Source organism: Athene noctua, chromosome 1, assembly GCF_965140245.1.
Source record: "Athene noctua chromosome 1, bAthNoc1.hap1.1, whole genome shotgun sequence".
Classification (NCBI taxonomy): Eukaryota; Metazoa; Chordata; class Aves; order Strigiformes; family Strigidae; genus Athene; species Athene noctua.
In genome coordinates, this window is record NC_134037.1 from 61,063,925 (window position 1) to 61,090,292 (window position 26,368).

Sequence of the window (26,368 nt, forward strand, 5' to 3'; positions counted from 1 at the left end):
AGGCTGCTCCATGCCAGTTGGACTCAGTGACAGAAAACAGTCCCACGCTCATTTGATTTAGTAGCATAGACGTAGCCAATGTGTTTTCTGTCTCCCAGGGAGGCTTAGTTTAGTAGGTGTTGTTGAGAAAACTAAACACTTCCCAAAGTTGGGCTCTTCAGAAAATGAAGTTATTGTTGACACTTTACACCCACAGTGCTCCATTTTCCCCTCTCCCACAAAAATAGTTCCTGCTAGGTTATCCTGGTATAAAATACTCAGTTGCCTACTGACTGAGCTCCTAAGGGAATGCCAGTCTGCATTCCCAAGATGTTACAACACAGGACAACCCTCAAACCAGCCTTCAGGGGAAGAAATTAGGATGCTGGGAGAGTCTTAATCAAGTTTTTTTTTTTTTTTCGAGTAGCATCCCAGCCCAGAGAATTTGTTCCATCTAAGAGAACATAAAAGCACGCAGGCAAAAGTCTGGCACGTAGTCTGGCAAAGAAAACAATCAGTTTGTGTTGGGAAGACTGAGGTTCCAGGCCCTGCTTCCAACATCATTCCTCTATCTTTGCAATCACGGGGATGTAGGACAGGCACTCAGATCTCAGTGCCCTAATACAGACCTTGAACATGTAGGAGTTTCTCTTACCTTCAGTAACTTTATAGCTCTGGCTATGAGTTAGATGTGAGGCTGTGTCCATCTCTATTTTGACGAACAAATGGCTTCTTCACAGAAATAAGTAGTAAGAGGAGAGTGGTATGAGGTCAAATGTCCAAAACCTCCTAGCCATAGCAGGCGCTGTTGTTTTCAGGGTAGAGCTGTTCTACTTTGTGTTATTTGTAATGAGGATACTGTCTTCTGTTGATCTGACATCACTTGTATACAGTTTATATCAGTGATACTTTTCTAATAAATATAGCTAGGAGTTCAACACTTGACCCCTGTTTTTACAGCTCAGTTTCATCAGAGTTGCCTTTGTTTTCTTTATCCACGTTGGTCTAAGGTAGATCCTGAATGTCTATATCCAAATGTATAATTAAGTACTGCTACTTAATAAAGAAAGGGTGAATGTCAGAGACATCTGTTTCAAATTCTTTTTTTTTAAAAGATTTTTAATCTTTTAACAGAAGACTTTAAAATAAGATTTTAAGATTATTCATCTTTTTAATTTTAAAACCTAAATTAAGACTTCACGTGACTTAACTTGACCATGTTTCCACATAAAATCAAGAATTTGTTATTTGCATGTGTCTATTGAACAAATTTGTCCTCAGACTGCACTTTTTTTGTTTTTTGAGTGATCCAAAGCACCTGATACGTTGAAAGTTCAGACTGTAGATGTCCACGGCAGTTCAAGTGCATGGGTTAACACACCCAAACCAGTCACCTTGGAATACCTTATGTATAATTTTAATGTCACCTATCTTGTTTAGCGGGATGTTGGTTTGTCCCATACAGCTAAAGTCTGGTGATAACTCAGTTTGTGTTATGTGTTATTCTTTCCAGTAGACTTTTAACTCATACAGCTGGGATGCATACAAAAACCACAACCTAATTAGTACAGAAAAATTAGACTAATCTGAAACTGTGTTTCTTTAAGTAAAATATACCATGCCAGCTGTACACCATGTCATACTCTTCACACCATGATGGCCTAATGTGTACTATCCATGTCTTTACATTTGACCCAGATGAAGCTGGTTGCTTAGCTGCAGCTGCAGGGCCCCAGGGATGGCCCCAAGGATGGGCCAAAACGGACAATAAACATGCATCTCCATCTCCTTGGTCGCTTGAATTACTTTGTATCATTGGACCCTTGGTTTGAGAAGGAAAACAAATTCTGAAATAGTGTCTCCTGGATTTCTTCACCCAGCTCTGACTGCAAATAGTAATAAATTCATGTATTTACTGTATCACGGAGGCCCACTTTAATAAGTGTTTACTCTGTGTTTCCAAGAAAAAAAGTTGTACAAGTGGTTACTATGACAACCACTGGCTCTGAAAAAGCATTTAGCTTTATAACCTTTTGATTCTCATTTTAAATCACGCTCCCAGATTTTGTTCTAATCTTAATTTAACTTTGTGTGTCACAGTCATAGGCTGAAAGAGGATTTCTGTACTGAGATAAATACTTCAGTTTAAAATACAGTTCTTTGTACATCTGTGGTTGAAGTCATATTGCAGGTGTTGACAGGTGTGTTACAATCTCTGGGTACAAAGTTTGCACCCTTCTCTGGTCAGATGGGATGCAGAGGACGTGATAGTTTTTAAGATTAAAAAGAAAAGGAATCTGTTGTCTCTAGCAGAAATCTACTGAGTATTTTTTCTTCTGATAGTAGACTGTAGAGCATTTGAAAATCCTCTCTCCAGTAGATTGAATTTATTTGTATTTCAGTTCTGTCCTAACTTGCTATGTTTCATAGATGTAACTCACAAGCACTAGCCCACTAGTCCTGAGACAAAACAAAGTCAGGAACCCTGATGGTGGGCAAATATATTGCTGTTTTTAAAGGCATACATAGATCCTTTATTTAGTTCTTAAGGCAGAACCCATGTTTAGGGCTAAGTGATTTTATCCTTGCTGGTGACCAGTAGCTCTGGTCATGGCTGTGTCCTTACAATGGATCAACAGTTGAAGTATTGCTTAGTGATCCAGGCTCCCTCTGTTGTCTGTTCTCTTCCTGGGGATGCCTTGGGTCTACACCTTCTCATCAGTGGATGACCTGGACCCCTCTTATTTCTTTATGGACCTACTTTACTGTTGACTAGATCCAAGTCACCACTGAGATACTACTCTGACTGAGAGTCAGATTGTTCCTCCAAAGAGGCACACTTCCCTTGCTGCACCAATTTCCCCATGCTTTCTTGGATGTCTTTACTATCCTGTCCTGTCTGTTTTCATCCTACAGCTAAAGTCTTAGCAATCAGACAAGGAGATAGCGTAAGAGTTTGTTACCTCTCCCTTTCTATCTGTGCACTGGGTAACTAAAGGAAACCAAACCCCCGGCTCTTCAAAGTGGTTTCTCTGAAATCACTGGTATTGCCTGAATGTAGATCTGTAAGGTATGCCTCGAGTATGTTTAAAAAGTCAGATAGTTTCCTCTCCTCTACATCCTTTAAAAGTTTTCATCAAAAGCTTTTCCCAGCAGAATCCCTTTCTAATGAGGGAGCTTTGTACCTCCTAGTGACCTTTCAAGAGCCAGCTCCCTTAGCATATACAAAACTATTCTGGTCATTGCCAAATAAAGATCTGCAATCAGACCTTCACTGACAACTTCTTGAATCCAGCAGGCATGGACCCAAGCCCATGGACTTCCCCAAAGGGAATCCAGGGTGGTAGCAGTAAGAAAACAAGGTGAGATTCAGGCAGTCACATACAACCTAAGTAGGTGAGGAGTCTTCTCATTGCTCTAGAAAAGCATCTACATAAGGTTTTGTGTACGTATTTACTCAAAAATTAAAACCAGTCTCTTTGTTTTCCACACTGGGAACATATCAACATCACAGCTACTAAAACTAAAATGTTTAGGGAAAAAACAAATGTGATTTTTATTGTGACAGTATTTTCATAATCAAACATCATAAACTTAAAGAGATACTGTCAACACCATACCTTTGGTAGAAAAATAAATCACATTTATCGTTGCAAGTAACAGCAATATATGGGTCAACATTTCAATAAAAATGACTTATTGAAGGCCTGTCTGGTGCAGGTTGATAATTTTCAGATTTTGGGACTATTACCCCCCAAAAAAAGAAAGAGTATAAAAACCAAAAGGTATCGAGGAAAAAATTGTCACTGCTTTCACAAATATCTTGTCCAAAAACATGACCAAGTTTACAGCATACTTGGGCCAAAATAAAGTGTGTACACATGCATGTGTGTATATATATAAAATATAATGTGTATATATATATATATATATATATATAACACTATATATACACCATAATTTTAAGCCGTGAATAAAATTCCTGGAGACCAGCACCCTCACCTGCTTCATGTTTCTCCATGAAGCTGCTCTCCCCACATCTCTTGCTGTGTCCACCTGGCACTGCAGCCCTCTGGCCCAGAGGTTGGGACCCTCCACGGCCGCTGTGTGGGGGGGCTGGGACCCAGCTGTGCTTGCTGGTCACAGCCGTCCCAGGTCCCTCAGTCCCGGACCTTGGAGACTTGCTTAACAAAGTTGCCCAGGCAGTAACATCTTGATTTAAAATACATGGATAATGAAATTAAAGCCACCATGGAAGAAAGTGACTGGCTGGATTTACACGGCAGATACTAAATTAGTTATATTCTCAGTTTAGAGAAAAAAAAAAAAAAAAAAGCAAGCAAGCAAGCATAGCTCACCACCTTTGGAAATAATTTGCTCTCGATACACCCTGGTCAGCCTGTGTGAGGCAGCTAACTGCTGAGAGCATTTACACTCTAGCCATGTCTGGAGGTGTCCGCTCAACCTAATGCAGATTTCACCCACCACCCTTTTTTTAAAACAGTCCTCCACACACATGTATGCATAACACTGCGTGGACTCACTGTTTTCTCTGGGAGGTGAACTTCTGGTGTAAAGACTATCTAACAGTATTTGGTAGTTGTTTTTTGAAATTTTGAAATCTACACACCAGTTTGCTTGCACAGTACCTTTTGGCTTGTTTTGCCTCATTTGGGTTATTTTGGGGTTTTTTTAATCGTGCAAGCAAGTTTTCATTTGCTAGAAACAACCTAATTATGATCAGATGTCCACAATTCCCCCATCACAACCTAATTAAGATCTTTAATTATAGATAAATAAATGGGCTCAGTGACCTGATCATTTTCTTCTTCTACACAGTGACTAGGCAACATGCAGGCTGTAACTTTTCAGCACAGGGGTGGTGTCTGGTCAGTCCCTTGGGGGTCACGTTTCCCACAGAGCACACAACATCATGGTGCGGTGGGTATGGTGGGCGGCAAGGTGATTTCTGAACAGAATTGCTTAGACCTGGGCTGTTGCTCTAAAGTAAACCTCAGCCACATATAACACTTATCTATACATATGCATTTGTCAGGACTTACCACATAAATAAATAGGATGTTGGTTAAAAATTTTCTTGGAAACAGAATATCAGTAAGTTTCAGGGTTTCTTCTTTTTACCAACAAAATTAATTTGAAGAAATCAATTGTGATTGCAAGTCCTCACCTTTTCTACTTCATAATTGTTTTCACTGGTGCAGGCTGGGTGAATAAGAGTTAGTAGGATTCATCTCAAAGGATATGCCAGGCATTTGTAGGGACATTTAGTGATTTTAGTTCTTGGGAAAGATGCTACTAAAGAAAAACAGCTTTAGACAGATTATAGAAAAATTAATATCTCCTTATAGCACCCCCTCAACCCTCTCCTGCATCAAATTGGAGATGCTACTAGTACCTTAGTAGTGAGTTGCTTCAGTTTGCCTCTTTGTAAAGGTTGTTAAAATGACCTACAAAAGCAGACATGACTGTCTTTTGCATTGAGCACCTACATGAGTGGCTATAAAGCTATTTGATGTAAATGCATTTGACACTATTGATTCAGGCTGAATATGGTCTTTTATCTATATGTATTATACAAAAAATAATGAACAACTAATAGCATATGCTCAGTCCCTAATATTGTCATTTGGGGAACACTGTTTATTTTGTGAATTAGTGGACATAATCAGCATTTAATGACTTTTTTTAGATAAAACCTTAAATTTTTAAGTGTTAGTACCTCTAGTTTAGAAGGAAAGAAAAGAAAGATTGGTATTAAAATATCCTTTTAAATTATGTTTCCCAAAGGAAAATGAATTAAGGATCCTGGAAAATGTTTCAGTCCCTTTCTTGTACCATAATCTAATCCTGAAGGACTCTCTTTGATTCTCTTCTATAATACTTTGTTTTTTTCTCTCTTGTTGTTTTATTTTACTTATTCCCACAGCCAACTTCAAATGACCTCAAGAACACAGGGCAGCTAAAAGATTGCTTAAACTTCTTAATACTTTTAATCCTTACTTGTTATAATTTGATTACTGAGACAGATTTTCTCTCTGGGCCTCATATTAAATCACTTTCAAGTTGAAACAAACCAGAAATCCTTTCAACTTAACAGAGCTTGTGTTCAATATGAGCTAGTCAGATGTAGCACAGACTGTAGGATGTTGCATCACAAGCGTCCTGGATTTTACATACAAGGAAAGCAAACTTCAATCGATGTTACATATGAATTTACCTTCACAGAGTATTTATTTTCCAAGAGCAAACATGAGTAACTGTAGTTTTTGAAGTGCATGTAATATGCATGTGTGTAAGTGTGTATTTGTCTGTACGCAGGCAGATATAGATTTCTATGCAATATATATATAACTTTGCTAATAATCTTTGGAATTGAAAGACCTTCTATATTGTAATGAGTCCCTAATAAGCTTTTATTTCATGAAACTCATTCCTTACCTCATCAACTATAACAAAAAAACCTTACTTTTTTCCAAGACAGCTGTTCAGTTAACTTCAAAGTATCATTTAGAAGTAAGATAAATTTCTAATTTTCTTGGGAAAACTATGCTTAAACAAGAACACTTGGAATTCAGCAATAAATAGGATATTGTATAGTGGAACTGTGGCTACTTCACAATGGAAAGTTGATGATTTTTCCATCCAGCTTCATTCTGAAACTTTTGTATGAAAATATTTCTGAGCATGTGGGTTTTGCCTACTCAGCCTCCCTGTTTTATCAGGACAACGTGCAAGCACACTTTACCAAGCTTTATGATACTCAGAGGCAGTGGGTTTGCAAAGTTCGGGTCAAGAGCTGATCTTAATCAAAGTTGCATTCTTTGAAGGAAAGGCTGAGGCAAAGAGGTAGGAGGAAGGGGAGAATTTAATGAAACATTAAGGGGGCTTATTTGCTGGAGAAATCCCTGGGGAAGGGGAATGTCAGGAGCTGAAATTTCCAGTAACAGTCTGTAAGTAAATTAATTTTAAGGAGATTAATAAGGTACTCAGTTAAGAATCACCTGAAGATAAACTTTAATTGAGTGCTCCTGTCCCTAGGCACAGCCTGCCTTGTTCCCCTCTGACATCTTCTGCTACCACTCCCTCCTCCTGCGCAGGCTCTGGGTGCAGGGGTGGACCTGCAGCCTAGGCTTTTGGTGCTGATGACCACAGAGGTTTGCATTATTGTCTCATCTAATGAAAATCTAGTCTTAAAAAAACATAAAGCTGTAGCAAGAAGCTTCAATTTAAAATAAACTGCCTGGAAGCCAAACATCTCTCCCTGATGCTGGGGACGCTGATACTGAAGGCTCATGCTGCAGTGATGTTCAGGAGGGCAATGCTGAAGCATTACTGCAGTGTACTCTCTGGGTCATCTCTGACCTCATGCTACAGCTGGCGTGGTTCACTCTGCCTCTGAAGACTGGCTGTAATGGAGTGCTATGTCACGGTGGAGATCTATTTGAGCTAAGCTGCTTCCAGAATTGAGGCCATATTTGCTAGTGATGTCTACAGCTGCAAGAGAAATGCAAATCCCTGCAGCCCTATACAATCATCTTGGCAGAAGAAAAGCCCTTTCACCTTTAAAACACATTACAAGAAATGGGCTCAGATTAAATCCCTCGATCCAAAACCACTGAACTCTCAGAATGATCTAATCCAGACTCGGTCTTTGCTGGTTGGGCCCCTCACTGATAACTGTACATCACTTATAAATACACACAGGTGCTCTGTGAAAAACAAGAGAATCTTAGGTCTGGTAACCAATACATTCATACACCTTTTAAAGGTTTTCCATTCACACATGAGTTGCATCAAGGCAACAATAAGAAGAAAAGTCCCTTCTTAAATGCTAACTATGTATTTCTTATGTTTCTGTAACTTAAAAGAGGCCAAAGAGATCCCTTTGAAAATCTGCAAGCACAAAAATTGTTTCCAGGCTGGAAAATTTTATGCCAAGTTCATTCTGCTGTCTAAAATTTAGAAAAAAAGAATTTAAATGAAAGCAATGACCAGCTATTAAGTTTAATGGTATTGGTAGGTGTTGCAGTCATTTACCTATTGGGCTTGAGCTAGGAAAACTTAAAGGAATTAATGCCTGCAAACTCTAGGTAATAGACTCAGCGGTTTAATTTATGTTTATGGATCCAGTCCTGCAGTTCCTTCATAGGCAAAGATACATGAAAGTAAGTGGATTTTTGATGAGTTGAAGGAAGATAACTGGGTTTAAAATCACCTGTTAAGCAAAAAAATCCAACTTCCTGAATATTTAAAAAATTCTGAAGTTTCTTTTTTTTCCAAACCAAGTCAGCTAATTATTTTAAATATGAATGTACTTCCCCTGGTTTTGTGAAGCCAGGGTACTTTCACTTGGGATACTAAAATTTAATTAGAGACTATTCTTTGTTTATCTTCTGCAGTTGCCAAAGAGCACTACAAACATCTCCATGCGGGAGCTGCCTTCAGTCCCATCACCCATGAGTAGCAGGCCCACAGGGTATACTGGGGTATTGCTGTGATATTGGGAAGTACTGGAGTCAGACCAGGAAGACTGGGAGCTGTAATCAGCAGCAGAATGGCTGTGTTTGTGCAACTGCTCCGGCTCATCAGGCATGCCAAGTGGGAGCAGTGATTACTCTCGCTGTGCTCAGGACCGTGCCAAACCATGGATGGCTGCTTGCACCTAGCGAGCGCCTTGCCAATGCTCTGAGCCCAGCTGAGAATGAGAGTTGCTTTGCTCAGATGTAGCTGGGGTCACTGTTGCGCAGGGCTGAAATGTATGTACATGTATACCCATAGGTGCCTACGGCACAACTAATTCCTACTTTTGCCCTTTAAGTTAATGTGCCCACTTTGGTGCCCTGTAATTCTAGCAGTCATAAGAGCTGTCACTGCATTTATTAGTGTCACTCAAGTTTCTTTACCACACGAGGCATCTGAGTCAGGGTCCAGTGAGAAAGGGGCCACTCAGTCTTCAGCAGTGATCACACAGTGATTACATCACACTGGAGGAAAAGCAAGTTGTTTGGATGATGCCGTCTTCATACATACTGGTCTTACAACTGAATTAAGTGCCTAAACATAGCTGGGATGAAACCAGTCTGAGGAATGCCTGTCCTGGTTGCAGCACCCATCATGGTTCTTATTTTTTGACCATGCTTCCTGGATCAGGCTTTGCACAATGTATGCTCTATATCTGGCGTTATCATTTTTTCCACTACAGTAGCTCAGAGTTAATTCTTAACACACTGAAACCATATGTTGTACACACTGGAGGATATTCTCGGACTAGGATGTCTAAATCCTTACAGTTTTTTATGGAACAGGCAACCATTTAAATTTGCACTCTCTGGCAGTCAGGTATTATGAACATAACTATACAGGTCATTGGAATCAGTTTTTCATTTGAGGGAGAAGTCCGGTCTCCTTCCAATTAATACCTAATTTCATAGATGTTAAACAGTCATTTTCTTATTGGCTCCGTCTGTGTCATTCCTCTCCCAAATGTATATCTTAAGTAAGCTATAGAACTAGCTTCACTTCTTACTCTCTCACCAACTGTATATGAAAACTTTTTTTCCAATCTTTGAACTGGGTTTGTTGTTCTTTACCCTCCCCACTGTTTTGCCATCTACTCTAAACTGGGCGCCAGAGCATTGTGCATCATTTTAAAATGTATAGGTCCTGTGCTGTATGAGGAATAAATTAATTTCCATAATCCCATAATCTCGCCCCATAGGGGGACTGGTCCCCTCTTTATACAAACAAGGATTGCATTAGCCCTTTTATTGTAGACTGTGTACAAAGTTCAGGCTCAACTCTCCATCTGCTGATTCATCAGTTCTTTTCAGGCACTTGTTTCTGGGATACTCTCTTTGCAATTTGTGGGTCTGTTGTATTTAGAAATTTTGTACGTTATAATTTTCAAAATGTACAGCTGGTTTTATTTATGTCTCATGAATTTGACTACTACCTGAAATAATATCACTTCACTGGAACCTCACTAATAACTTGATGTAATTATGTAATTATGATACCCTATTGGCAACTACATTTTGAAATCTCACAGCTATCTCATTCTTAATGCATTTAACTCGTGTTATTTTATTGATTTTGAGACTTTGTTTTCTACAGAAGGTGAAGAGTAAGCATTTTATTATATCACTTTTGAGAAAATTAGTGAATCCTTTAAGTCAGCATGCTAAATTGATCGATGGACACAGATTCGTGTTTTTGTTAAATTATTATTCATTAGTTCTTTGATAGATTCCTGTTAATTGGAAGTGAAAAAATCCTGTTAGCTTGTTCAGTCATGTCCACCTACTCATAAGTGCATGTATTAATCTGATACCACAGACTAATGCCTAGAAATAATTTATCTCAGGGAATGGCTCTGAAAACAAATCCATATGGTATAAAGAGTAGCATACTGCTGCTAACCTTTGCCCTTTTACATGCTTTGTGATAAGATTATGAGCTTTTTAAGATGTACCAGTGATTCAGATATAACCTTTGCTTTCACTGACTTCTACTAACAATTTGTCTTCTAAGTAGACAAACAGAGAGTTTATGAGCTAGATAAAGTAACAGTTTTATTTCAAGCATGTGTTTTTATTAGACAGGACTAATAAAATCTTCAATGGATTTTGTGTATACTTGTAGAAATCTTTAAATGCCACCCAAAATTATGAATCAGATGTGATTAGAGTTAATAGGCTAGTCCAAAGGAAACTTGAAACTAGAAGGCTGTTTTACATGTGATTTAAATTATTTTGAAACATTAGTTTCAGAGAGAGAGAGAGAGAGCATGCAAAGGAGAGAGGAAAGCAGAGATTTCTGTATGTTTTGTGGGAAGGGGATACAGGAGGGTGACTGAAACAAGTAACCTTATAGCAATTCTTGCTATCACCTGTATTAAATCAGGAAAGGATGGAAAATTATCAAAGAATTGCTTTTCTTTCTGATTTGGTTACAATTTTTTTTGCTTACTCATATTATTTTTTCTTATTTTTCCAGTTTTTAAAACAAGCCTAGATCCCCATCCTAGCACTGCACGTTACACCAGAATCGCTTACCAGGCTTTTAACTTCATTCTGCAGGGAATGAGAAATTCTTTGATAGACCACGAAATCCATATTTGAATCACTGGTCTTACAGTTCTGGTGAAAATGAAAAAATGTGGAAATAAAAATTTCACTGAGGGAGAAAAAACGTATTTTCTGAGCAGCTACACTCAATAAGCAAAATACCAGGGAGCTGACAAAGATTAAAATATTGCATCGATTGAAACTAAAACAAATATTTACACAAATAAATCCAAACTGAAGATTGAAGGTTATCATGGCTCTAAGTTGTCTTAGAATTTCAATATTATCTTCTTTAAGCAGAGAAATAAAGTGCAGTTATAAAATCAGTAGGACAATTTTTTAAAAACCTGGCATGAAAATCTAACTAGATATAGTGTGGCTGACAGAAAACATGCTGAGTTGGAGTTTGCTTTCAACATTTGTGTGGCTGCCAGAGTACTATACTCAGAGATATTTAGGCCAGAAGGGACATTAGATCATCTTGCCTGACCTTCTATGTATCACAGGCCATTGCGTGTTACCTAACTGCTCCTGTATTGAATCTGTCTAATCTGGCTTCAGCTGCCATCACTGGTTCTTGTTAAACCTTTCTTTACTATCTTACAAAGAAACCCTTTGAATGATAATTTTCTTCATTTCTTAGTCCTGATTTTTGAGCTATAGAACTTTTATAATTAGTTTTTACTTGTAGAGGTTTATTTCCTTATAACGGCCACAAAGGGAATTTATAATGGCATCAAAACATCAGTACAAACACACTATGACCCTGAAAAAGAACATAAAAAGGGCATACTTCATCAGAGCAAGGGCTGATCTAGCCCAGTGTCTTGCTTCCAGCAGTGCCTGTAAGCAAATGCTCCCAAAACAGTAAGGACAGGACAATTGTACTTGATATTCTTCCTGAGGATTGTCCCAGATTCCTACTAGTTTCAGGCCAGGAGATTTCCCGGGTCTTTTGCAGTTTCTCTATTTATTCTCCACAGATATCTCTTCTGAGTCCTACCCCAAGTCACCTTTGAACAATGAGCTCCATAGATCTGCTTCCTTGTGCATCAAGACTCACCTTTTTTGGCTGATTTTGAAACTGGCTCCTATTAGCTTCACTGGATGATCCTCAGTAGAAGAGACAGTGAACTGCAGATCCTGCTCCACTCATGATTCTGGTGGACCATGGTCATAACACCCCTCTAGTCACATCTTTTCCAGGCTACAGAGTCAAGTCTACTCAGCCTACTCCCTCGTGGGAGCCATACCATACCTTTGGTTACCTCTGTTGCCTTCCTCTGAACCTTTGCCACTTCTACTATGTGCTTTTCAAAACGACAGCTGCAGTGTTCAAGACATGGGCACACTGTGAGATTATACAGCTTCATAGCTATGTTTGCTCTCTACTCCTTTCCTTATAATTCCTAACTTCCAGTTTGCTTTTTTGATTGCTAGGAAGAAGTTGTTTCCACAGAATATAATCCCAGGGTCTTTCTACTGAGTGGTAATAGTCAGCTCAAAGCCCACTATTTTGTGTATGAGGTTCAGATTATTTTCACCATATCACTTTACATGTATATCCATGAATTTATTCTGCTGTTTTATTGCTTGCTCAGTCTCACAAGATCCTTGTGCATTATCTTAGCCTGACCATACAAATATTTCCGTACACGCTTTACTTCCCACATGGGGTAGAGTCAGACTGACATGAAGGGAGCAACCCTCATATGCAAAGGTAAGCGCTTTCAAAGTTGCACATGCATGGCCAGTTTGAACTGTGGCTAGAAAACCCATCAATGTTTAAAGAAGCTGCCAGCTCACGATGCAATCCCCAGAAGTAATTTAACCCATCCTGCCAGTGACAACATAAATATAGGTCAATTTATTGTGCTTGGAGGTCTACAGTGCAGAGCATGTTTGTAGTTTATGAAGACAGAGTCAGGCTGCTTACAGTGCTACATGGTAGAAGCACAAGAGACCACACATAAAAATTAAAATGAGAGAGGTGCAGACTGGATATAAGGAGAAATTTTCTCCCCTGGGTGAAGGGGGGGCAGAGGCACAGGCAGCCCACAGAGGATCTGTCAGCTCCATCTGGGGGTTTCCAGTCTCAAGGGGGCACAGCTCTGAGAAGCTCCCCCTGACCTTGGCGCTGAACCTGCTGTGGCAGGGCTGGGCCAGGGACCTCCCAAACTCCCATCCTGCTTGAGCCATCCTGTGACTCTAGGATAACAAGTGCACACGAGTAAGTGTTACTGGTTAACTTGAAATCTTCTTTCAGAAGTAAAGCTAAATATATGGGTGTTTTTTCCTTTTTTTTTTTTTTTTTTTTTTAATAGATATGGAAAGAGGTGACTATCCATTTGGTCTTGACTCAAGGGATCACTGTTTTAGACTTGATTTAGAGTGGTGAAGTATCTAGTCACTAAAGCAGAGGGCATAGCTTGAGAATAGCACTGTGAAATGTAACTAAATCATTTCCATTTTGAAGTTGCTCTATGTCTGGCGCATTTGGATCCTGGGTGGACAAAGCAGCTTGTTCCTGTTGGTACCTGTCTGTGTAAAAATATCCTACATTTGGCTTAATATTTGAAGAAATGTAGTTTCAAATTAACCCTTGGGATCCTATGGGAATTAATTTAATTTTCCCTTCTCAGAAGTGGTCAAACTGGTTAAAAATAATTACTAGACTTTAAACAGATATGTGTTTGCTGAAAGGAAAGGCAGATATTTTTCTTCGAAGCCTAAGAGCATATTTTCCTTGTTGCTAGTGAGACATGATTGTGACCAGAGATGGGTGTACATGTATATAGAATGCATGACAAAATTTCCTTTTCACCCCAAATAGCTTTGAAAATAATATCAGATGGAAAACGTAGAAACAGAAGGGCAATCTGTCTGTGCAGTGTCTCATTTACCAGCTCTTTCAGACTAGTTGGGACAGTCCTAACCTACTTTACATTGATTAGAAAAGTCTGAATAATTACCTGCACTAGATACAGCTTTTCTCAGTGCAGACCCTTGTATCTTTTAGAATTCATTACTTGCCTTCAATTATTTGTGCCCCTGGACTCCTCACCCAGGCACTCCTGCCTTTGAGAAAAGGGGAGAAGGAAGCAATGGGTGTCTTCCATAACGGAGCAGGAGTGTTCAAATACAAATCACTGATTTAAGGTTGAGAAAAAAGAAAAAAAGTCATCAGAAAATTCATTTCCCAGAATGTTTGTCCCAAGCAATGAGTTATATTTGTCCATTTAATCCATCACAAGTTTTCTCTCTATGACATACAATCCTCAGCATGTTACATGAGAACACTATAATTTGAAGGGCATCATCCAGACTCTGCTGCTTTTTTCCCACCCACTGTCTCCCTTTTAGTAACAGACTCCTGGGAAAACATCTGATGAAAATACCGATGTCTTCTCAGAATTACACAGTCATTTAATACCTACTTTGAGACATCTTTGGCTGTCAGTCAGTTTTCTTATGCCAACCACTTGCCTCAACAGAAGCACATTTGCTGTAGGGTGCGAACTATGACCCTGAATGGCAAAAGACTCAGACATGATTTTGGGTCTTCTCTGATTTGAGTGCCAAATTTAGTAAAGCCAGTAGTTTGTTAAGAGTTTATTTTGGGGGAGATGTAGAACTCCTCTCTTTTCAGGACTTGTTTTAACGAATAGATGTACAAATCTCTGCCACAGACTTGGAAAAGCTATATCTTGCCAGAAGTACCCATTCATTTTTGAGAAATCTGCTTTTGTTGACCAGTTTGAGAAATGTTGGATCTCATGAAGGAGCCAACAGAACAGCAGCCCCTGTTCAGTTCAGCTGAGCTGGTAGGTACCTCAGCTTTTCTGAAAATGAAGGCTGGACAGTTTCTGTTTGGACATCACATTTTTAAATGTGGCCTTATCCATTTTGGAGTCAGTTGCCCCAGCAGGAAAGCAAATAATGGCCTAAGACATGTTGTTTGAAGCATTCTGGAGTTATATCTAGTCATGGTTGTAGAGTGCTTCACAGTTCTCAAGTGAAGGTAGTACTGAGGTATAGGAGAGTTACTGAATAAGCTCTGCGGGCAAAAGCTGTCAGGTGGCAGGTTCCTGGCTTCCAAGTGTTTGTTTGGTCAGCACAACAGGTTGAGTATGTTCATGGGAATGGAGTCACCATCATGAACAATTTGACCTTGCTTGGTTAGACAGTGAAAAATGGTCATAAACAGAGAGAAAATGAGGCTCGTGTGAAGCCAGGACTGTGTTTCAGTGCTACGGGGCTCTGTAGTCTCATGGGAAAGGATCTGTGGAGAGCTTAAAAGTGTTTTTCTCTGAGGCTGCAGAAGTTGCTGAGGCAGGAGAAACTCTCTTTACCCAGCAATGGCATGTCAGCAGGAAAGCCACCAAATGGAGGTGGACTGAGCAGCATCTCCTATTCTGCTGGATGTGGATCTGAGCCCCCTCCTCACCAATGCTACATCACAGGCCATGAGGGAAACAAGAAGGGAAGGGGAGAGGGGGCAGCAGCCACACCTGGGATGAGCCCAGCTCTCAGCCCAGAGGCTTGGGTACCGAGTTAAAGGACTACAGTGAGGGTGATGGTGGGATGGATGTTTTATTTACTAGCTGTATAAATCCTTGCTGTGGTTTTCCAGCATGATGCCATGCTCATCTCCATCTCCAGTTTTTGTAGGACATTTTATATACTGATTCAAAGCTTGTAAATGCAGAAGTCAGTGCTTGCAAATGTCAGTGCACAGGCAGGTGTCTGATTTTATCCGGGTTCCTCTGGGAAGCATACTGATTTTAGGATCTTCATTATTTTAAAGTGAAATATTTGAAAATTTGAACTTGATATTTTTCTGCTGGCAGGACGAGTACAGCTGTAGGACTAATACTAAATCTATCCATGTCCTAAATCCCCAAAATATTTATTGTGGTAAGTACAACCAAAGTTTTTGATGAGATTTTAATTCAGACTCCAGTCTAGGATGCAGTCTGACCCCATTTCTAGCTGTTTCTTAGGTACAAACCTAAACAGTCTGGTTTGTAGTATATCCCAAAATGTAGTGGTTCCTTTTCACTTTGGCTCTATCCTCACATCTGCAAAATTATTACATCTTAAGTTGCATAAAGGAGCTATATACAAGACTTTTGGTTCATAAAAACTAAGCCTTAGGAAATATTATTGCATATTCTGATTTAAAAAAAAATATTCATTTGAATAAAGAAAAAGAATAAATTCCCCAGCTAGTGATTAGTTTTGGGTGGTTACTGAATTCTTAAAGAAATTTGCTTTTGAAGTTTATTATGGAGAAAGTTGTCAAGAAAACAGATCTTATGCTGTAGCAACAATAAGTAAATTTTGAATTTGCTTTCTGTGAACTTTACACAAGAAAAGTAGTTACATGTAACCACTCAGAGAAAGAAAGCATATCATGTGGCAATTATAACTTTCAAGCTCAATTAAGGTAAAACAGGATGACAAGATCATGCTTTGAAATGCTGAATATATTCTGTAAAATAAGAATCTCTTCACCATCATCAGATTATGAATAGCAAAACCCAGGACTATCAGATGACACATCCAGGGAAATCCAAGCTGCTTGGAAATGAAGTTAGTGTGAAGAAGAAAATATTTGGTCATTTCTCTGGAATGGCCAACCATGCAGTAGCCTGTGTGCACAACTGATGTGCACGTGAACTAGTCTAACCAGTCTGGAATACATTTAATTGGATGTGCATGTGCATCTCTGCAGTATGCATATAATGAATTCAATGCATCCTTTATCACCTGCAAGGCATGACTTTGCACAGGGTGTGTGCAAATATTATTAGATATTACAAAGCATTTCTTTCCAGAAGGGGTTGTTACGCGTTGGAATGGGCTGCCCAGGGAGGTGGTGGAGTCCCCATCCCTGGAGGTGTTCAAGAGTCGGGTTGACATAGTGCTGAGGGATATGGTGTAGCTGGGAACTGTCAGTGTTATGTTAATGGTTGGACTGGATGATCTTCACTGTCTTTTCCAACCTAGATGTGATTCTGTGTGCCACATGAGGCTGTATTTCCATCTGACATTCTTGCATCTGGGAATCTCAAGAACAGAAAGGAAGAAAATTTTACACCAGTGTTTTTCTGTATTGAGAACATACAAATAAGATATTATTTATTTCTTTAGGGTCTACATTGCATAATTAACACTTCAGTAGAACTTCTATCATAATCTGTTGATGCTCACCAGCCCACCTTTTTGCAGGTGGATTTACATCAGTCTTTTAGGATCTCCTGTGTAGCTGAACCAAGAAAGACTCTTACATTAAACTGTTGAGTAACAGAAATCTGCATACCTGTCAGTGGTTAATTTTTTCATCGTTTATTCTCCTAATGAGCATGAGATACACTGAAGCTGCTTTTCAGTTTTCGTTTAGTTTAGCTTGTGCTTTACTCAACTGGGAGCACTGTAGCTACTTTTTGTAGTTAAATGTTGATACTGAACAATCAAACATACTTTGCAGTAGAGAAATGATTTCCATATGCATACAAAATCCCTAAACAAATCCATCAACTATGTTGTCTCAACTATTTTTCTTCCAGCACTGAGAGAATACTGGCACACAGTTAGTATACAGCATCTGGTTAGCTGAGAATACATCAATATCTCTGAAGTTTTAAAACTTTTCTTTGAAAAGCAAGTCATTCTCACAAAGTATGAAACCAACCATCTACAGCATTTGACTGTGATACTGATTCCCCAGACTTTTGGCATACTTGACAGGCAGTTTAGGTAGGTTTACATGTAGAAGGTAGCAAACACATATTTTCAGTGCTGGCAAAAATGGATATTTTTGTAATTTGTTCTTTGGAAATTATAACTGTCATATTAAATATTTGTATTTCATGTCATATATGTATTGTTTGTGATCACAGAGCTAGAGAAAATGGCATGTCATTCGCCAAGTGGACTATTCTTTGTACTTTATAAGTGTTCCCATTCTAAGTTCTATCAAGGAGTTCTTGGCATTGCTGAAGGCAATAGTGAAAATCCCATAGACTTCAGCAGCAGCTGGCCTCTATTTCACCATTGGAATTTAGGACTGGATTCCAAAGGGGATCTAACTTTAGGTCCAAAATTTAGATCCTCAAAATCTCTGCTCAGATGGTGTCTAAACTCTCTAGGTACCTAGATTTCTGTTGTTAAATTTCTCCATCTGATAGTAAATTTCTCCAGCTGGCTATTACCTTTGCCTTGAGAGCACTAAGCCATTAAACCTCCTCAAAAATAATTGCATGTAAGTGTTCTCCAAACTGTCTTACCCACAATGCTTGGTCTAGTAGCAAGTTCAGGAAAGAGCTGAAAATTGATAGACTGGGTTGTGTATGTGAGGGTAAAGGTCCTTTCCTCACCTGCAGCTCCACTTGTCTTTGTTGCTATTTGTCTCACTTTCTAGAGATGTTGTAGCTCTAGCTTAGGGTTCATTTAAGCATGACTTTGTGGGAACTGACTGAAGAGAGGACAGAGAAACAGAGGAAGAGCACGTATAAGCATGGTGCTGGAAGGTCACCTGGCTTCTGGTTACCTCCTTTGTTCTGCTGCATCTGTTTTATTCAGGGAGGTTTGACCTAAGACTATTCACACTGTCTTTGGAGCAGGGACAGAAAGCTTTGTTTGATCCTTTCTGATGAGTGCTTACTAGGCTCCAGAATTACACTAACACCAGCTCCATCTCTCTTGCCAAATGTATATTTAATTATTCCCTGTAAAGTGAAATAGCTTCCTGTCTCTGAGTACCCAGAAGCTTGGCAGCTAACGGTTCAGGCATTTTTGCAGACAAAGTGTGGGTTCAAAGTACCTAAGGGATGGGAGTGGAATGAACTTTTGGCTGCCAGCCTAACTGTACCTGTGGTGCTACTGGGGGAAAGCGGCTTTTGCAATGCTTGGGGGGTGCCTGGGGGACCACCTTGCCAGACAAAGCGCTGTGCTGCTGCAGGGCCCAGAGGGCTTCTCCCCATCACTGCACCACCCAGTCCCAAGCTGCCAGAGTACAAGCAGTGGGCACCACCCTAGGAATGGCAGCCATGTAGAGAAAATACTGGGAAATTATGGTGGGAACATGTTTGTGGAGAAACAGCACCGTGTGCTGGGAGGTGTGGGGGAAAATCCTGCTGCAAGCAATGGTTGGGATGCCAGCTAATGCTTACCAGACTTTTAATTTCTTTTTATTTCCAACCTTGTTGAGATCCCAAGGCACCCAAAAGACAAAGTTTGGAAACTATCCTGTAAGCTGGTACCTTTAAAGAGCAAGCAAACAATGAACCCATGGTCTAATTACACCAGGAATTTTCCAGACTTTTCAGCTGTTATGTAAAACATTTTGCCTCCGTAATAATAATTATAAACTTCTTAACTAGACTGATTTACTCAGGAACAATAAAGTTTAGTCTAAATTTATATGTTATTCAAAGGAAAGCAGCTCAGGAACTTGCTGTTCAAAGGGAAATTTGTAGTGCTGTTTAATACGGAGCTAAAATTAAAAATAAAGAAAAGAAGTCTGTGTTTTACATTAAACCAAACCTTTTTTGATAAGAATGCTGGCCTGGAGCAATTTAAGCCATGAAAAATGAACTCCCTGAGCACTCCTGTCAGAGTCCAGTGATGGAAGGATCCCTGTAAATTCTTAATCTGCCTTTCTTCATGGCAGGACAATATAGTTCTATAGAAACGAAGGTCAAGGAACTGAACCCCCACAGTAGGTATCCAAAAAAGCAATCAAGCTAAACTAGCAGGGAGTGGATTCCAGCTGAACTCTGTAGTGAGGAGCTTTTCTCTTCCACCACAGGTACCTTATAGAAGGGAAGATTCCTGGGACTAGTGGTTTAATTTCTCTGGCTACCATGCTAATCACATACGTCCCATAATTACTGTCTTTCTTTCTTTTCCCCAGACTGTCATTCTTCTGTCTCTTAGCTCTGTCCAACAGGCAGACAATGTGGACACAAAGGCTGTGCAAGCTGGCGAGGACCTGATGGAACTCCGAAGCTCCGTGACACACTACCCCGTGCCCTGCTCTCTCTTTCAAATATTTAATTTGCATTCTTTCCCAGCAATAGCCAAATGCTCAGGGGCTGCTTTCCATTTTCACCTCATTAGATTATATGTCTGAACATAAAAATGACTGAGAGCTGTGAACCAAATCAAGCTCCTGCAATGTGTGCTGCAAACATGCCAATCATAGTGATGACACAAGATGAGGATTTGGCAAAAGTCATGCATGGCATTAATGTTAATTGTGTATTTGCAGGTTAGACCAGTGTCAGCTTTACAGCAAACTCATTATCTTATTTATGGAACAATGATGGATTTCCCAGAAGGCAGAGTAAATAATCCTACAGCAGGCACTAAAGAGAAGGGGTCTCTGATCAGAGGAAACAACACAGCACTGGTCAAAGGAAATGGCCAAGGGACAGCAGCTTCTTTCCACCCCAGCCAAACGCATGGGTCATGCACCTTCTCTGGCTATGTAAGACAGAGGAAAATGTTCCAAATTAGACTAAACCCTAGAAGCTGGTAAAGCTCTCCAAGAGTCTTTCAGGTAGGTTCTGCCTCATGGAAGTGCTTTGCTGACAGGGTAGGGGCATGGGAGCTGTTATGGCCACAAGTGGGAATATCATCCTTGCTCCGTTTCCTTCCCCTGAGCTGGGCCTCTGGCACAGAGGGCACCCTGCAGACCCCAGCTGTCCACCTTCCTGGGCAGTTCTCTCTGTACCACCAGCAAAGGGGCTGAGGGACCATGGCTGCTTCCAGGCAGACCACAGCTTGCAAATAAAGACAACAGGGAGGGTTCTGGGTCTGGGAAGAGCCATTCATATAAGTCTGCAGGGACTTCTTATAAATTTAGAGAAATATATTTCAGAGATGGTTTTACATAGTGTGGTGTTCTACATAGGGTGCCCATGGTGAGCACTCCTATATCTTGAGTTTTAAACTGGAGGAAATTAAGAGGCTTTTTCATAAGCTGAAGTGTGGGATACCTATACAGTAATTCCTTTTGTGCTCTGTTATTGTAATGAGAAGGTAAAACAGTTAGGAGGTGTGCATGATGGTATAATCAGCTTTAAAAATGTGGCAGAAGTGGGTTTTTTCACCTTTTTCTTTCCCCTGTTCAGTTGGACACTTGGTGTAAATAACAAATATCAGCTCTTGTGTGACACAGTATTTGGAGAAGTGGATTTGATTTCATGAAATAAAAAATGAGAAACAAAACAACAACAACAAAAAACTGTGGTAAGAAGATACACATTGTATTTAGAATTTCTTGGGAGGAAGGGGGCAGCCCGAAATGTAAGAGAAGGAACAGGCTGGGGAGAAACCCACCCTGTGCCTCACCAGCCCTGTGGTCCAGGATTTCATAATGATTGTAGTTAAAGTGGCAGGAAAGCCTTTCTCTTCATCTTTGAAAAACGTGCCTGCAGCCTTCCTGGGAACCCTGATTAGGCAACTGATTGGAAACTAATCTGCTGTGTGTGTTGACTGTGAAAATATACCTTCAAGCGTATGGCAGTTTTCTGCCTGGCTCGTGAGAGATGTGGCCCTCAATTTGCACAATTCGGATTGCAATTTTCCTGTAGCTCTAGGATATGTATATTTAAGGCTCAGATAAGAAGCAGCTTCTCACACACTGGGGCAGAGAGTCTGTTGCTGGTGAAGATATGAAAAGATGGGCAGAAGGTGGGGGGCGCGGAGAGAAGGCAGCTCCCAGCAGTCCTGTGAAGGTTAATGAAAACCTTTTGGTCCAGGGGAACATTCACCAGAGCACCTCTATTTAGGAGCCTAAGCTGAGTTTTAAGATGCTTGATCAGTTGCAACTGTGATCATCAGGAGTTTTCTATGTCCCACATTTGTGAATATGAGCCTGCCTCATGGACTGACACACACCCTGAGTTCACTGGAGCTTACCAACTTCGGCTGAACTCCTGTGTCTGTGTGTGGGCTCTGAGCTTGACACACACTCAAGTTGTTAACTTTCTTTGTGGATGAGCTCAACTGAAGGTTGTGATTCACAAACCTCACTAGAGAAGAAGATGGGCTCAGGTCCTCTTTGCTACATTATATATGACAGCTCCATGCAGGGACACTTGCCCCTTGGATCCTTCAAGTGGGAATTTGGACAATGTTGAAGTGGGCACAAGCTCAGAGGTTGCTTAAAGAGAGTGTTGAGAGCACAGCTTATAATTAGACTTTGAAATTTTTGCTGCTTTCCTACGTTCATATCAAAATTTTCCATGGATGTTAGCAAAACTCTCCATAGCTTGAAAGCTTAAAGAGCTTTCTTTTAAGGGAAAGAGCCTGTTTGCCTGGTGAGATTTCTCCAAGCTAAGCTGTACCAGCTCTACTATAAATCTGAATTCTTGCATTTTCTTTTATATTCTTTGGCGAGGGCTCACTCGTGTTCCTTGATTCTTAAAGCCAGCTTGATGGAAAGAGACGAATATGTAAATGACTCCTTGACTGAAAGTCTAGGCCAGAAATTTCAAAGAAAGCATTGTCAAAATCCTTTAAACTACAAAATCATAACTCAGCTACTTACATATAACAAAACTATCTTCCAGTATTTTACTTTATCACTGAGCATTATCATCTTTAAAGTGACTACTGAGACTGACCAGCTTTATTAATGACCTCATAGCTGATAAATTTTGCAGCTAAGTGTCTTACTGCCTGTGAGGTAACACTGGAGAAACAGATAAGTGTGTCTGTCTGACCGGCTGTAAGAATTGCACTTTTGTGAGCTTCCCTCTTAATGCTTTCCTTTAAAGAACAGTATAGCTTTTTTTTTTTTCCCCCTCTTTTCCTCATCTGCACTGTTAAATACAGTTCTCCAGGGTATGTAATAAACAGAACATATAATATATTTAGTGTTCTGGTTGAACTGTAGATGGGATCCCTCATAAATGTAAGAAGGCACTCAGCAAGTTTTAAACAAGAGGAGGAAATGCTGCTGAAAGGAATGAGCAAACTTGCAAGCTGTGACATAAAAGTCATCTGAATAAGTAAACACAGTAAAGAAAGTACAAAAAAATGGCTAGACCTATGTTAGCAGAGGAAACCAGGGACCTTTGGAAGTGGTTCCAATAAAACTATCTCCAAAAAAAGTTTTCTAAGCAGTGTGATTATGGACAGATGAGTGTTTGGAGTGTGAGACAAATTTTGAATGATTCTGAAACGGCAGATGCGAACAGAGGATGTGGGGAAATGGGTCTTCCAGCAATGAAACCTTCAAAACATCTCCCCTACTTCTTCTAGGATGCACAGGAACAGAGATAGGGCCAAACAGCAGCAGGCCAGCTCTCTCTCTGTTCATACACTGCTTGCCTCTGAGGGGCACCAGAAACTTCACAGTAAAAGGGCATAAAATACCATAGCAGGCAGTCAGGAATAACTTGCTTGTAGAGAAAGTTCCTCCCTAATCAGTTAACGTTTGACTTATGCACTAGATGGTTTATTTCTTTTTGTAAATGTTTTCTACTTCAACTCTGCCTATGCTCATTACCCATTTTAAATCTCTCATCTGTTTTTGATTCCTGTGAAGACTCTGGATTCAGCTGTATCTTACAGCTGTACTTGCCTTTATGGGTGTTAAATATTTTGCCTGATAATTTTGTTGGATATCCTTCTTTCTTTTATTTTTTTTCAAATGAATGAGTAGTAGGAATATAGTTGGCCACAGCTCTATTAATAAAACCAAATTCAAGTAGAGAATGTATTTTTGCTGGAATGAAAATTGCTTTATAAAACTGTCAGAATCACTATAATTTTGTTACAAAAGAAAATTGGAAAAAATGTTCCAGAAACACAAAAAAAATCCCATCTTGCATTTCATTCTGAAGTCTTGTTTCATTTCAACATTATTTGATTTTGTGTTATTATGTTTTTAGAGTCCCAGATGAAATATTCAGATGCTCCTGGATCAAATTGTATTTTCAGAATGCTCTTTTATAAACAAGTTGGAAATTTTCAGTTCTTACTGTGATTCAGAACTGCAGTTTTGCAATACTAAACAAGGCATCCTGAAATGGAGATCTTATCCTCAGCTACAGCTTTTCTCAGATGTAAACAAAAAACATTAATATGGTTCGTTGTTTCCTCTTTGTCCTTGCTTTCAGTCTTAATTTTTTCACTGTGTCATTGAACAGGAATTATCCTGTGTGCTTAATAATTATTAACACCCATCTCTGGATTTTTGTTTTCACTTTATTGTTGTGGTATAAAGTGGCCAGAACTGAACAAAGTTATTCCAGATATGAATGAGATATAAGGTTATTCACATCTTCATAAATTTCTGTCATAATTTCTATACTATCTTTTACTGATATGATTATATAAGATAACTTGAGTTTATGATCTTCATTAAATAAGCCATATAGCATGCACACACACAGAGCCATATGCTGTAGTTTTTATTCTCCCAGAGAGAGGCTGACATATTTCCCTCAGACGCTTCTTCATGGATACCTTAATTTTTATCTTCTTTGGATGTTACTTGGCATTTATCACCTCTGACTTTTATGTACCTTTTGTTGCCAGGGTGGGAAAATTTTTAAAGTGTTACTGCTGAGGAATGGTAAGATCGTAAGAAGCTTCTGGCTATGTACTGGCTTTCTGCTCAAGAGAATGGGGTGAACGAGTGTCTGCACTTATGCTGGAGTTCCCACTTAACAATTGTCCCTCCTCACAGTATTATGTCATGGTTTGCACTTAGTATTTCTAGCTTCTTTTTTGAGGTTTCCGGCAATGCTCCTTGTTTTTCAGTGTCACGGGTTACGGAGTAGTGCAGTGTGTTATTCCTCTTAGGGAAGTGAGGATGCTGCCTCCAAACTCCTCCCAGATCTGGAATTGGATAGCTGTTGCAGTTTATCTAACCTAGATCTAGACAGCAGAAAAATGAATTGCATAGTATAGCTATGTGCAATTAATGAGACTATCTAGAGGAAGCTGACAAAATACAGGCGTTGGTTGTGAAATGCCTCCTTAAAAAGAAGCAAAAATATGAAAGTTAAGGAATGATATTTAAAGTCCAGCTGAATGCCTATCTCCATGGTCACCTGTCTCATGTTGACACTACATCCCATCCAACAGAGGATCTGGCTGTTATTCAGCATTGCTTCCAGTACGTGGCTTGGGCACATCAGCATCTTACTAGCTGCACTTCCCAGATGGACACACAGCCAGCCATCTGCTGAAATCGGTATCTGAGTTCTGGAGTGGTGTAGGAGACACTCCCTCTTATTCTTCTCCCTCTCCCTCTGCTTTAAAAATGTTAGGACATATTTTTTCCTGTTCTGTATTGACATGCCATCAACACAGGTCAGAATTTTGGAGGGGAGAAAGTGACTGAGTTGTCCCAACATTTCTCTCAAAAAGCCAGAGAGACAGAACACTCACAATATGGGAAAACTCCGTCTGAAGTTAGTCCCTGGCTCAGCCAGAGCAGTAATTTAAATTACTGCTGGGTAACTGTCCCAATAACAAGGTTTTCCTTAGCACAGGATGGTTATGAATGTTTGTCTTGTTCTTCAGTCTCGTTCCTGGGAGACCCCGCTAACTCCACACTCTTTAAAGCTAGCACAGTCCTACAGGAGGTTTCAAGTAGGGTGAATGAAGATTTTTTAAAAATCCCTGACAGTATTACAGATATATTTCAAACTTCCATTAATTACCTGCTTAGATATTAGTTACTTACTTACCCCACTGCTTACATATGCCACATCCCACACCTCTGCACCAGACATTGTGTAGCTACAGCTCCTTGTTTAACTCCTCTGCTGGACTCAGCAAAGAAATCTAATACATCCAAGTGAATCATTCATTTTTACAGCACTTGGGGGTTAAATATCATGTTATAAACAAGTCCTGAGACTCAGAGCCCTCAAACCTGAGCACGTTCTCTCCCTAATAAGTAGATGTGACAGGGCTACTGATGTACTCAGATCACTGTCTACCCTGCTGATCAAAAATACCTTTAGCCTCCCAGCGCTCCGTTCCGTTTTAATTAGTTCCTAATCTCATTGGAAGGATGTAGCACTGCACCGGGTGCAATGGGGTTCCTAGTCTGTAGTTCAGGCTCAGTGAAACACTAATATAACCAGCAGTAATTTCCAGACAAGAAAACCAGCAAGACTCCTGGTCCCTTTCCTTTACAAATCTTCAGAGTCAGTGCAGACACTGTGCTGTGAATGACCAGAATCCTGCTTTTCCCTAGGGTTTCCCCCTACACAGTGTTTGTAGTCTTACTCCGTGGGAGCGGAGCAGTGTCAGGGAGCCAAAGG